The following is a 13,217-nucleotide window of genomic DNA, read 5'->3' as shown; positions in this document are numbered from 1 at the left end:
GGATAAGCAACTTGGGGGAGCGGGTACCACTCTTGGCCTAAAGGAGCAGGAAGAAAAACTGGTTACTAGAACCTGGAGAGAATAACTGTGAACACAGGGCAACATGACCTTTAAATGGTAACAGACAACATCCTTGAAAGGAATGGACTGGGGAAATCAATACCTTGACCTCACTCTCTGCCTGCTCTCATGTCTCCTCCCATTGGGTGGACCCAACTAAAAGTCAATAAACAAGAGACTCCTGATGCAGTTCAGACCAGTCAGCCTTTTGAAGGACAGGGCAGCAAGAAGAGGATGAGGATAGACCTGTGGACACACTGAAATGTCTGGCCAAAGCAGCATCCCTCAAATCATCTTGTTTGGAAACTATCTCTACTGGATGGTTTAGAAATAGTTATTTAGAAATAGATAGTCTTAGAAATAAGAAAGTTGCATGAAAGGATAAGTTTATAAAACACTGACCTCTTTACTCTAGGACTTCTTTGGAATTCTAAAATGCAAGCACACAGTACGTTTCTTTAACAGAGACAGTCTATTTCCCAAAATTAGTTGGCCAAGACCATGGTCCTTTATTTTAAGAAGCATCTCATAGCTTTTGCCTCATCAAGAATTTGCTTTAGTTAAAGACCTATTGAATAAAAGCAAAAACAAACAAAAAGACTGAAACAATAATAAAGAAATCAGGAAGTCTTGGAGTTTGGTGTTGCTAAGTTACAGGCAACATGATAATTTTTAGTTGTCAATGAACAGTGACCCCAAACCCAAAAAGGAACATCACCTGGTGTTTTATTAGTCTCGGTCTGGCTTTGACATGAAAGAGTATAAAGGAGGCCTGGCCAAGTCCCATGACCTCAGCCTCCACATGGGTCCAGCTGGTGACACTGTCACCCTCTTCTTTTTCTTTGAAACTGGAAAATGCCACTAGCCTCTCAAGACCACCCACAGTTGCACCATGAGCCTGTACATGTGGGTGGTCTCTCTGTACCTGGCAGCAGGGCCGCCTCATGCTCAAATCAGCATGGGACAATCTGGCCATTTACTCAACTCATTTTGGTCTTTCTTGCCACTCAACTCTCTGAGGCACAGTGTGAGAAAACCAACCAACCAACCAACCAACCAACCAACCAACCAACCAATCAACCAACAACTTACCTTGTTGATTGATCACCAACTGTATAAATAGTAGTTTCCTTGCCACAGATCCTAACAATCCTCCATTCATCTATAGTCTTTTGCCACTCTCAGTCTCCCACAGGTTTTCTTATTTAAACACCACGACAGCTCTGCGAGACGTACTTGCAGCTCTTTACCAGTGGGGAAACCAAGTCTCAAAGAAGTGAAGTGACTAACTCAAGGTCACCTGGCAATGATGGGACTGGAAACTAAGTATTTTGGTCCCTAAATTGCTGCTTTCCTTACCTCGTAGTCTAGATAATGTGAGGAGGAGAAATGGTATTTAAAACCCAAAGCATCTATGGGATACCACCTACATTCAGACAGAAAATCTACCACTATACTCTTCCTTTTCTCTCACAGAGACAGAAGAGATAGAAAGAAAAATCCCCTTTCAAAGCCTATGTCTAGTTTGTTGCTGCTGGAGTGGACTGGCCAGGGCTTGGTAGGACACAGCCATGAACTTTCAGTGATGCAGTGAAGGTGGGAGGAGGGGGTAGAGACGAATTAATCCACATTAAAAAGTGCAGAGAATTGAGTTCAAAAGTGAGAGGAAACCAAAGAGTGGTGGTGGGAGGACAGAGGATAAGGAAGTCTAAAGCAAGATGGAGGACACAAAGACACATGGTCATGAGACAGATTGATTTGTAAGGATAGGATGGTCCATTGTCCGACTTGAAGCTGTTTAGAGTTTTGGTGCCATAATTCTTTTCTGACCCTCAAATTTGAGTCTTGTGTGGGTGTGAGAGTCCCAGAGGAACTCCTGGCTCACAGGCCCCTACTTTCTAAGCTTCAAGCACTCAAGGGGTCTCCCTTCCTATTCCTGTCAGCCCCCCGGGTGACTGTAGGACCCCCCCCCCCCCGCCCCCCACTGTTCCTGCCTCACACTTCTGACTCCAGGAGCCCTTTTATTCGGTGATTCCTGCAGTTACAGAAAGCAGAAAGCTGTAGTTTTGGGAGGGTTGGTTTACTTATTTTTAACTGCTCAGTCTCAGCTGACCTGAGCAGGGCTCCCAACCCCCTGATGGGAATTGGCCTCCTCTTGCGCGAATACCAAGCCCATTGGCGGCCCCATTTCTGTTGTTTCCCAGGAAGCATGGACTCTGAGCGCCAGCTGTGACCCAGGATTCCGCACTGTTCCGGGGATGCCCACTGGCCACTCACCTGTCCTCGGCCGGGTTACAGCTCTACTTTTCCCTCTCTTCCGTTCTCCTGTTCGGTTCAGACTTCCCTGGCATCGTGCAGGAACATGGTACCCTGACAAATGTGAGCATAGCGTGCCATGGTCAAATGATCTACCCATGGTAGGTGAAAAATGGTATCCCAGGGACATCCATGCCCTCGTCCTGGAGCCTGCGACTATGTCACACCATGCAGGGAGAGGCCCTCTGCAGGTATGATTAAATCAAGGACCTTGAGATAGGGAGATTATCTTGGATTATTCAGGTGGGCTCAGTGCAATCACGAGAGTCTTTACAGGAAGGAGGCGGGATGTCAGAGTCAGAGGAGATGGGCCATTAGATCATCACTGGGGACAAGAGCCACAGGCCAAGGAATGTGAGCAGCCACTGGAAGCCGGAAAAGGCGAGAAAACAAAGCCTCCCTTAGAGTTTCAGGAGGAACACAGGCCCGCTGATCCTTTGATTTTAGCCCCTTGAACTGTACTTTGGACTTTGACCTCCAGAACTGTAAGATAATAAGGATGTGTTGATTTAAGCCACTACGTTGGTAACAGTTTGTCACAGACAAAGCAGGGAAACTGGAATCCTAAAGAAATAAAACCTGGGTCAGAATACATTTTCTGGATGTTTGTGTATTATAAAGAGAGAAAGAGTGCTGAAGAAGAAACTGCAAAGTCAAAATAAAATGTATTCAAAGCTTATCACCCTCAGATGACATGTCTGTCATTTGGCCCTGTTCCCTTTCAATAGTTGGCCCCACGGATTTTTAAAAATGGAGTTAGAATTGGAATGCACATAAAACTTTGTGATTGCTTCATCATAAACATACTTCCAAGTTGCTACCCAGTCTTTATAATTATCATCTTAAAATACTCCACAGTCCTTCCCCGAGAGAATCTGCCGTAATAGACCAAATGTTTCCACATAATATACCAAATATTTTGGCTGAAGCCAGTGCTTTGCTATCCCAGCAAGCCAGCCAAATGAGTTTGTATCCTAGATGAGCACAAGTTTTGATGGCGGAGCCGTGGAATGGCCTTCAGAAAAAGTCCTTCATGCCTCTGGGAGCCTCAGTGAGAAAAGGGACTGAGAGCGGCTCTCTCTGGAGCTGCGAGGAGATGTCGATGAGCTCCTGAAAGTCTCATGTCTTGCAGGAGGTTGAGCACACAGCAGATTCCCGGTAAGTAACGACTGGTATGATTTCTTTCTTCAGATGGCAATCATAATTTGATAATAGTTCTTATCATCTGGGGTCCAAGTTTCCCCAGCCACTTCCTAATTACTACTGTTATTGAAATCAGTTGATAAATCTTTAAAGCCTCTTTACGTCTACAAAATCCCTCTCCATCTTCTTTATTTTTTTCTTTGCAACTTATTTGGAAGAAACAGGCTTTTCTGTCTTGGAGGAAATCTCTCTGTCTGTTCTTGCCAAGTGCATTTCTACGGTGTCATGTGGCATGTTCTTGTGTCCTCTATTTTTTGTATGTTGGCAATTAGGACTAGAGGGTCTATCAGATTTCCATTCAATTCTTTTTGTAGGAAGACTTCCTAGACGGTGTTGTGAACTTCCATAAGGGGATACGTGAAATCTGCTTCTCTCCTTTCCATCGCACCAACTTCACAAATGCCTAGATCCATTCATTTGTTAGGAGTTGCAAAACAATATTTTAATTTTTTTTTCATATAGTAGCTTGACTAATTCTTTTTTTTTTTTAAGATTTTATTTATTTATTTGACAAAGAGAGAGAGATCGCAAGTAGGCAGAGAGGCAGGCAGAGAGAGAGGGGGAAGCAGGCTCCCTGCTGAGTAGAGAGTCCGATGCGATGCAGGGCTCGATTCCAGGACCCTGAGAGCATGACCTGAGCTGAAGGCAGAGGCTTAACCCACTGAGCCACCCAGGTGCCCCAGTAGCTGGACTTAGAGTTCTATAACTCTATAAACCTCTTCTCATCAATTCTTTGGTACCCTGAAGAACATTTTGTAAGGAAAGGACAGATAAATACTTGATTCTTTATTTACTAATCAATTTTAAGTTAGTCAGTTTCCTAGTATCTAAGAGGAACAATGAATTTTCAAAAATAGTTATCATTATGAGCTCATGAATTTAGTTATGACAGTAAAACTTCTTGATGCTCAGATTTTCCCATTTTTTGCTATTTTTGTGTCCATTGTTTTTGCCATTATAATTAACACCAAGATGAGATTTTCCCTGTGTACATATTTTGTAATTTCTGACTGTTACTAGGAGGGATTCCTATCAGAAAAAAGTTATTTAGTATATCACATAGCTATTGCAAAAACAAATTAGCCCAAAGCTTAGTGACTTAAAACAACTGTCATTTGTTGAGCTCATAATTCTTGGGTCAGCAGTTTGGCTTGGCTTCATCTAGGTGGTGCTTACTATCTAGACTGACCTCAATTAGACATTTGCAGTTAACTGCTAGATGGGGCGAAGGTCAGCTTATTTTAGATGGAATCACCTTAGGACAGCTCCTCTGCGCTTCACGTGGTCTCATCTGCTAGAAGGGTGGCCCCAGCTTGACACATGATGACTGGACAGAACAAGCAGAGCGTGCAAGACTTGCAGTCAGCACACCACGATTTCTTGTACATTCTACTGGCTAAAGGAAGTCACAGGGCCCGCCCACATTCAAGGACTGGGGAAATAGACTCCACCCTCAGATGGGAGGAGCTGAAAAGTCACATGGCAAAGGACATGGATAGGGGAGGGGTAGAGAACCGGGGCCATGTTTTAAAGAAATCTACAACTTTGGGTCAAAGCATATGGACCTTTAAGAGCCTCTAGTATATGCTGGAGGGTCTCATTCTTTTATTCTATTTCTTCCCACATGATTGCAGTCATATATTCTGTTTCTTCTCAGATGACTGTGGTTCCTTCAGTGTCAATAGACTGGGTATCATTTTTTTTTTTTTTTTAATCTGGGCATAAATCTCTAGGAGTAATCATGAGTAAAATGATAGGGAATATGTGTTTAAAGCCTCATTGACTGCAGCATCTGTGAGGCGAATCTATGTAGTCCATATCCCAACAAATTCAACCTGGTAATTCCGTTTGGTTTAGGGTCCAACTCGGCAGACTAGATTTATGGGGGGGTGGTATCAGGATTTGGATTGGATTCGGAGCCCCACAATTACTCTGGAGCTACTCCAGGATACAACTCAGCATCCATGCCCCCTCCCGCTTCCCTAGAAACTTCCAGATTCTCATGGGCCAGAGTGGGGGTACTTCTCAGCCGGTGTGGAGGGAGCAGTGCCCGGAAAGACAGGAGAGAGGGCTTCTGGCCCTGTCTCTGCTGCTTACTAGCTTTGGGTCATTGCACAGTCATTCTCTCTCTAAGCCTCAGTTTTATCATCTGTAAAATGGGGACAAGAATCCCCTCCTCATAGCGTCAAGGTGAGGATTCAATGTGATATAACTTAATATAACGTAGAAAGCGTAACTTCTCGACTCACAGCTTTACTGCCTGCGGACCGCTGGGAGCTGACGGAAGAGGTGGGGACGTCTAGCAGAACAGATCCTTCATTAGCCGACAGATACCTCACGCCTCTCAAGGCCCCGGGGCCCCGGGCGTCCCTTCGTCTAAACATCGGGCTTGTGGCACGAAGCGTTTTATCGGTGTAAGTAGTTACCTGAAGCGAGAAGGCTGGCGGTTGCTCAGTTCAAGTCAAAGCTTTGAAGCACACGGTGCCTGTGCCAGTACCAGAGCTGGCGGTCGCTCTGCCGCCTCCGGGATTGGGACCAGCTCTGCCTTCCTGGGTGCGCGCGCACCACCCCAGCCAGCCTCGGGCCGCCAACGCGCAAGCCACGCCCTCCCGCCAAGCCCCGGTCCCCTGCAGGTGTCCAGAAGCACCCGGGGAGCAAAGCTGTTTGGTGCCATGTCTGACTCATCACTCACTCAGAGCTTGACGGCCTTCTGAGCGTGTTCCAGGCTTCGGGGGGCGGGGGGGAAGGTGGAGGGTGGAGTGGAAATAAGATCCTTTTATTAGGGAACACTTTCCTGAGGGGTTATTTTCTCGAATGTTAATCCAGACCCGGGTTGTTATTCTAAAGGTGCACTGCCGCTAAAACCGCAGTTTCGGGTTTGGCTGTTAACCTGTTCCTGACTCACTCGGCGATGGCCACCCAGGGATTCGTGTAAGGGCTGCGGTGCCCGTCGACCGCCGACTGGGAGCCTGGGACCTGATTTTTCTCTGCACCCTGAAGGGCCACGTTTACCATTTGTCCTTCAGGCCAGGAATTCTTGCTTATAGGTGGGAAGGAGCTGCGAGAGCCCTTCCAACATCCCTGTTGTCTGTCCAGTCTGATACTGGATCTCTTCTGGAATTAAGTTTGCATCCACATGGATAGCCATTTGCACGGGGTGCATGTTAGCTACGGATGGGGCGAGTGGGGGGCTCATGAAGTCCCAAGCAAAAATGCAGGCCTGGGGAGTGGGGATTAGCAGATAGGATTAAGCAAGTGTTGGCAAAGTATGTCCCCCAGGCCAAACCCAGTCTGTTGCCTGGTTACATTGTGTTTTTTAAAAAATAAATACAATTTATTTTTTAGAGTGGTTTTATGTTCACTGCAAGATAGAACAGAAAGGACAGAGATATCTCATATGCCCTCTGCCCCACACCTGCACAGCTGCCCCCACTATCTACAGCCTGCACCAAGGGGTACCTTCGTGAGATTCAGTGAACCTATATCGATTCATCACTATCAGCCCAAAGCCATAGTTTGTACTGGAGTTCGCTGTCGGGGGTATACATTCTATGGCTGGACGGACAGTGGCATGTGTGGTCCATTGTCGGGCCATACAGAATAGTTTCCCTGACCTAAAAAGCCCCTGTCCTCCCCTGGTTCATCCCTCCCCTCATTCCTTGGCACCCATGACTCTCTTCACTCTCTCCCTAGTTTGGCCTTTTCCAGAAGGTCATATAGTTGGAATCTAACAGCATGTAGCCTTTTCAGATCAACTTCTTCAACTTAGCGGTATACATTGAAGAATCCCCTGTGCGTTTTCATGGCTCGATGGCTCCTTTCTTTTTTGCGCTGGATAGTTCCAGTCTCTGGGTGTGGCGCAGTGTACATACCCATTCACCCACTGAAGGCCATTTTAGTTTCCAAGCTTTACCAGTTAGAAATAAAGGTGACCTAAGCACCTGCCCGTAGGTTCTCATGTTGACGCGTGTGTCCAGTTCCCAAGGGCCCGGCCGCACAGTCCCCAGGCCTGGATAGCACAGCCCGCAGCAGCACCGTCAGGAAAACCAGCATCTCCCCAACCATGCTGGGCTGGGGCTCGCTGGGCATTTTCAGATTCCACAAGGCAGTTTGTCTCTGCTCTTGATCCTTCTAGAATTTTTAAAGATTTTTTCCTAGAATTTTCTAGAATTTTTTTAAAGATTAAGATTTAAGGGGTGCCTGGGTGGCTCAGTGGGTTAAAGCCTCTGCCTTCAGCCCAGGTTGTGATCCCAGGGTCCTGGGATCAAGCCCCACATTGGGCTCTCTGCTCAGTGGGAAGCCTGCTCCATCGCCAACCCCCCCACCCTCCGCGCCTGCCTCTCTGCCTAATTATGATTTCTGTCTGTCAAATAAACAAATACAATCTTTTTTTTAAAAGATTAAGATTTAAGATTTTATTTATTTATTTGTCAGAGAGAGAGAGAACATAAGCGGGGGAAATGGCAGGCAGAGGGAGAAGCAGGCTACCCTCTGAGCAGAGAGCCCAACACAGGACTTGATCCCAGGACCCCAGGATCATGACCTGAGCCGAAGGCAGAGGCTTAACCAACTGAGCCACCCAGGTGCCCCTCTCTAGAGTATTCTAATTAGTAAGTAATGAAGACACAAAGAAATGACTTTGAAGGGGGCAATGTCAGTTTCCTAGGGCTTCTGTGACAAAACACCACAAACTGAGTGGCTTAAATAACAAACATACATTGTCTCGTAATTCTGGAGGCTAGAAGTCCAGAATTGAGGTGTTAGCAGGGTCCTGCTCCCTCTAAAAGCACTAGGGAAGGACCCATCCCAGGCCTTCTGTTAGCTTCTGGTGGTTTTTGGCTTGCAGATGGTGTGTTCCCTGGGTCTTCACATCATCTTTTCTCTGTGCATGACTGTGTCCAGATTTCCCCCTTTTTATCTGGACACCCTTAGACTGTGCTAGACACACACTAATGACCTGACCTTGGTTAATGACATAGGCCATGACTCTATTTCCAGAGAATGTTACATTCTGAGGTAGTGGGGGTTAGGACTTCAACCTATGAGTTTTGGAGGACACCATTCAACGAATTACAGGGACTCCTTCAGTCCAGTGCATGCCTCTGCCACATGATAACGTGAAGATGACCATAACGAACAGAAAATAACCCAGGACCTATAGCCCCATAATGTATTACATTTCTCCATACAAACCTCCATGGTGAAGTCAGAAACATTTATACCTTCTGAGAGCCCTTTGCCAATGAGCAAACTGGGTCCCAGAGTGCTTCAGTCATTTCTCAAGTAGAAGAGCAGGTTTCTGGTCCCGGCTGCCTGCTTCTGAAGCCCCCACCTCTTCCCAAGAGGCTGCCAGGTTGCAAACTATGATGCCGGAACCAACAGCATCAATCTTACCAGGTGACTTTTTAGAAATGCCAGCTTACAGGCCCTAGCCCAGACCTAACGAGTCAGAAACTCTACCACTGTAGTAGAGGGGATTGTGATATTGAGAAAGTTCTGGAACATTAGCACTGGGTTGAGCAAGAAAGCAGGCAAGCTGACACTTAACTAGGCATTTATGTGCTGGCATGTGGCTGATTGCCTCTGTTTCAGTTGTTTAATATGGTTCTGGTAGGCACATTAATGCCCCAGAATATTCACATCCTCATCCCCAGAACCCATGACTATTACCAGACGGAGCAAAAGGGACTTACTTAGGGGATGTGATTAAGTGAAGGATCTTGAGATGGAGAGAATAGCACGGATTTATCCAGGTAGATTCAGTGTAGTCACAGGGTCCTTAGAAAAGAGAGGCAGGAGGGTGGGAGTCAGAGAAGGGGATATGGAAGTGATACACTCTTGGCTTTGAAAACAGAGGAGGGGTCAGAAGCCAAGGGAGGCCGGTGGCCTACAGAAGTCGTAAAAGGCAAGGAAGTTCTTCCCTGGGGCCTCCAGGAGGCGCACAGTCTGGCTGACATTCTTGATTTTATCCCAGGGACACCCACTTTGGCCTTGGGACCTCCGGGGTTAGCAGATACTAAGTATGTGTTGTTGGAGGTCCCCGTGTTTGTGGTGAGTTTGTCATAGCGGCTGGAGGAGACTGATACAGTGATGCCTAACAGCCTACTAGCTCTGTAAAGGCGTCTCTCGTGATGCGAAGAAAGTTAAGGTCTGCGAGATTAAGGAACACCAAGGTCACGGAGCCAACTCCCCCCAGGTGATGCTATGGGCAATCAGGAACCCATGAGCAGCGAACGGGGGACACCCCCGGAGACCACCGCCCCCTTCAGGATCTTTCCTGTATTACACCTCCAGGCACAGGCTTCCAAAATCTCACCTGGGTGCCTCTTAACAAAGGTGGCAGAGCGGAGTGGGGCGGGGCGGGGGTGCTCCACCCTGGGCCCGCAGAGTCAGGAACCTCCACATTGACCAGGTGCTCTGCTCTGAGGCAGCTGGTCCGTGCACAGATGTTTCGAAACGGCTGCTTGAAACCACCAAAGCGAGCAAGGCCTCCACTCATCACCTCCACCTCCCGATTTTGCATGGACGCAGTGCCATTGCTGGGAACCTAAAATGCTCTCCTCCTCATCTTGGTCAAGATTAAGGCCCTCCAAAGGCCTGACTGGACGGCCCTGAGAGGGTGTCTTGGCTGCGGTGGAACATGGGCCAAGGCTTCAGAGGGCTCTGGAAACCTTAGCAGAGGGCCGCAGAGTTCCCCACTGGAGGTCCGTGACAGACCGACTTCATCTCCTCCTTGCTCTCCGATCCTGTGCTCTTATCTCCTGATGGATATTATCAGTGTGGATTCCACCAGCCCTTGCCAGGGAGGGCAAAGTGCAGCAGCCCGCGGGTACAATTTACTCCCCACATGTGGTCATAAAACATAGGCAATGAAACTTCAAAGGTGCTGGGCGGGCACTGCCCATGGGCCCACCTGCCCGCTGGAGCCTTTGAGAGCCTCCTGGGGTGACCTCAGCTCCCCTCCCAACCGCACCCTCGAACAGGGCTCCCCTTCAGAGTGCTGCTTTTATGACATCAGCGGTGATTAAACTGACCTAATTTCTCCCAGACAGGCAGAGTCAAGAGCCAAAGTCAATAGAGAAACTATTCTGCGGGGCCTAAGCTGAGCCACCTGAGAGAAAAAGACCTGTGCCCTTTTCTGAGAGAGAGAGAGAGAGAGAGAACATGGCGGCAGCAGCCATTAGCCCCTGGAGCTCTATTGCTCATGCTCAAGAGATGGAGGAGAGACCCAGCCTTCTCACAGCCAGCCGCTGTCTCTGCTGGGGCCTGGGGTCCTGGAAACGCCTTGTCCTTTCCATGGAGGGATGTCTCTTAAGTGGGGTTGGTATAGTCATCGAAACTTCCCTTGGGGACAGTGTGGCGTCCTCCCCTGGCAGCCTGTTTGCTGGGTCTGCTCAGGGACTCACCCGCCTTCTCTCTTTGACCTGTGCTGTCTCAGACCCAGGGAAGCTACTTCTGGCCTCTTTATTCGGATTTTCTCCCCCATACCTAGGGTAGACTTTCTTTTGCCCTGTCTGTCTAAGGACATCCCTCAAAACTCGGCTTAGACTTGGGTTCTTCCAAAAAGTCTTCCTCCCCATGGGTCAGCATGACTTTCATGCATATGATTCAGCTCATTCCATGGCTCCAGAGTGTGGTCTAGAGTCTGGAAGCATCAGCGCCAACCCGGAAGCTTGTTATATGATGCAAATTCTCAAGCCTTACTCCCAAAGTATGAAATCAGAACTCTGGGGGCAGGGCCCAGCAGCCTATTTTGTAACAAGCCCTCCTCAAGATACTAATGCATGCTAAAGTGTGGGAAGGATGGAATTTGTTCACGCATTGTGCTATATTATGTTTTCATTCTTTCTTTTTTTAAGATTTTATTTCTTTATTTGAGAGAGAGAAAGAGCAAGAGCAGGGGGAGGGGCAGAGGGAGAGGGAGAAGTAGATTCCCCACCGAGCAGGGAGCCCAACATAGGGCGTGATCCCAGGACCCTAGGATCATGACCCAAGCCAAAAGCAGATGCCTAGCCAATGGAGCCACCTAGGCACCCCTATATTGTGTTTTCATCTGCAGTCTTTAGCGGTCGGTGAGCCGCTGAAGGCCAATAGGGAACCCTATTCATCTCTGCATCTCTAACTCTTAGTCCCAACCTAGGCACAGAGGCAGGATGATCATTTTGAAGGAAAAATCTGATAGGTGAGCTCTATCCATCTCTCCTTGAACCTGTCAGTGCCTTCCCATTTCTCCTTGCCATAACATGAATTTCCCTGTGCATCTGGCCTCTGACTCTCTCCCTGGCTTACTATGCTCTGACCATCCCACCTGTTCACTGTCCTTTAAATATGCCCAGTGCCTCCTTGGTTCAAGCCAAGGCCAAGTTGCTCCCAACACTTTGCCCCCCTACTAACCTTCTAATATCTACCCACCTTCAGCTGTCAGTTTAAATATCACTTCTATATGCAAGCTTCCCTTCATCTTCCCCCACAAACACACAGTTGAGGATTCCTGTGAGACCTCCACCCCTGTAGCATCCCGTGCTTTTCCCCTGTGGCATTGGTCACCATTGTCATTGGTCTGGGTGGTTAAAAATGAAAGCTGCCGGGTAGTTTCCAAGTGGCCCTTTGATAAATTAGTCTTCATGGCCTGATTTCCATTTGACTCCCCCTGATCTCTTTCGGTTTCCTGGCACATAGTGAGTGCTTTCATTCCTGACTTTAGGTTTTCTGGAATGATCTGATCAGAATGGGGGAATTCTTCCTGATGGCTGGCTGATTCATTCTTCAAGGAAGTGCCTGAGCTCCTGTGTGTCGGGTGTCTCCCGCATGCCATGCCGAGGACAGAGCGGTGAATGACACCGAGAAGCCCAGCCTCATGAGGCTTCCGTTCCAGTGAACATCTTTGCATTGGTGTGAAACGAACACAACGACATGTTCCCAGGAAGCAACATTTTGCGGGATATTAGAAACGGTGTTTCTTGGAAAAGGAGTTATGGGATTAGGGTTTTCTGAGAGATGTGGCCTCTGTCTCTGAGAGATGGTCAGTTTTCCCTAAGGGCTCAAGGAATCTGTCTTAGGATCCCAGACGCTGTAATTCCCTGAGATTTGGGTCAGTTTCTAGCTTCTAGGGTGTGGTGTTACAAGAGAATGTTCTATGCTTGAGATCTGGGGATGGGAAGGAAGCCAAGAGCAAACTTCCTCATCCTCCACTGTAATCCACCTGGTTCCTATTCTCCTAGCAGCCTGGGCTATCTCTTCAAAACACTTCATTTTATATGATTATTAGTTTCATCTTGCTCTCTCTTTCCCTCCCTCCTCCCTCCCTCCTGTCCCTCACCCATCAGTGAGGTCATCAAGGGCAAGGGTTCCTCCATCTAGCTCACTGCTTATCTCCAGAAGCCTCTTCTCTGCCTGACACACGATGGCACCCTCACATTCAGGGTTGGGTGGTAGAGGTGGGGGAGGGAGGACGAATCCCGAGTTCGTTCTCAGACCTGCCACACTTGTGTGTTTGATGGTTTTATTTTAGGGCAAATGAGTTTTACTTTGGGGATTTATGGCTGAATGTAGCCTTTCCCCCTATTTTGAACACTCTCCTTTCAAGTTCTTGAGTCAGTCCATTTCGTTTAAAGCGGCCACAGCCTTTTTAAAGAGTT

General features: G+C 47.8%; 1 long non-coding RNA gene across 2 annotated transcripts in view; it reads right to left on the bottom strand.

Moving 5' to 3' along the window:
- LOC123936997 overlaps positions 1 to 6,139 on the bottom strand; it is a 35,472-nt gene extending 29,333 nt beyond the window's left edge. The window contains exons 1-2 of one of the 2 annotated variants that reach the window (XR_006817396.1): positions 6,006 to 6,139; positions 2,338 to 2,430 (exon numbers count right to left, since the gene is read on the bottom strand). This is a non-coding gene — a long non-coding RNA (uncharacterized LOC123936997). Of the gene's footprint in view, positions 1 to 2,337; positions 2,431 to 5,828 lie in introns of both variants that reach the window. The other variant, XR_006817397.1, reaches the window with a different exon arrangement.
- Positions 6,140 to 13,217: the final 7,078 nt, after the last annotated feature.

Source organism: Meles meles, chromosome 2 (genome assembly GCF_922984935.1).
Source record: "Meles meles chromosome 2, mMelMel3.1 paternal haplotype, whole genome shotgun sequence".
Taxonomy (NCBI): Eukaryota; Metazoa; Chordata; class Mammalia; order Carnivora; family Mustelidae; genus Meles; species Meles meles.
Note: the sequence above shows the minus strand (reverse complement) of the source record. Positions and strands in the feature narration are given on the sequence as shown.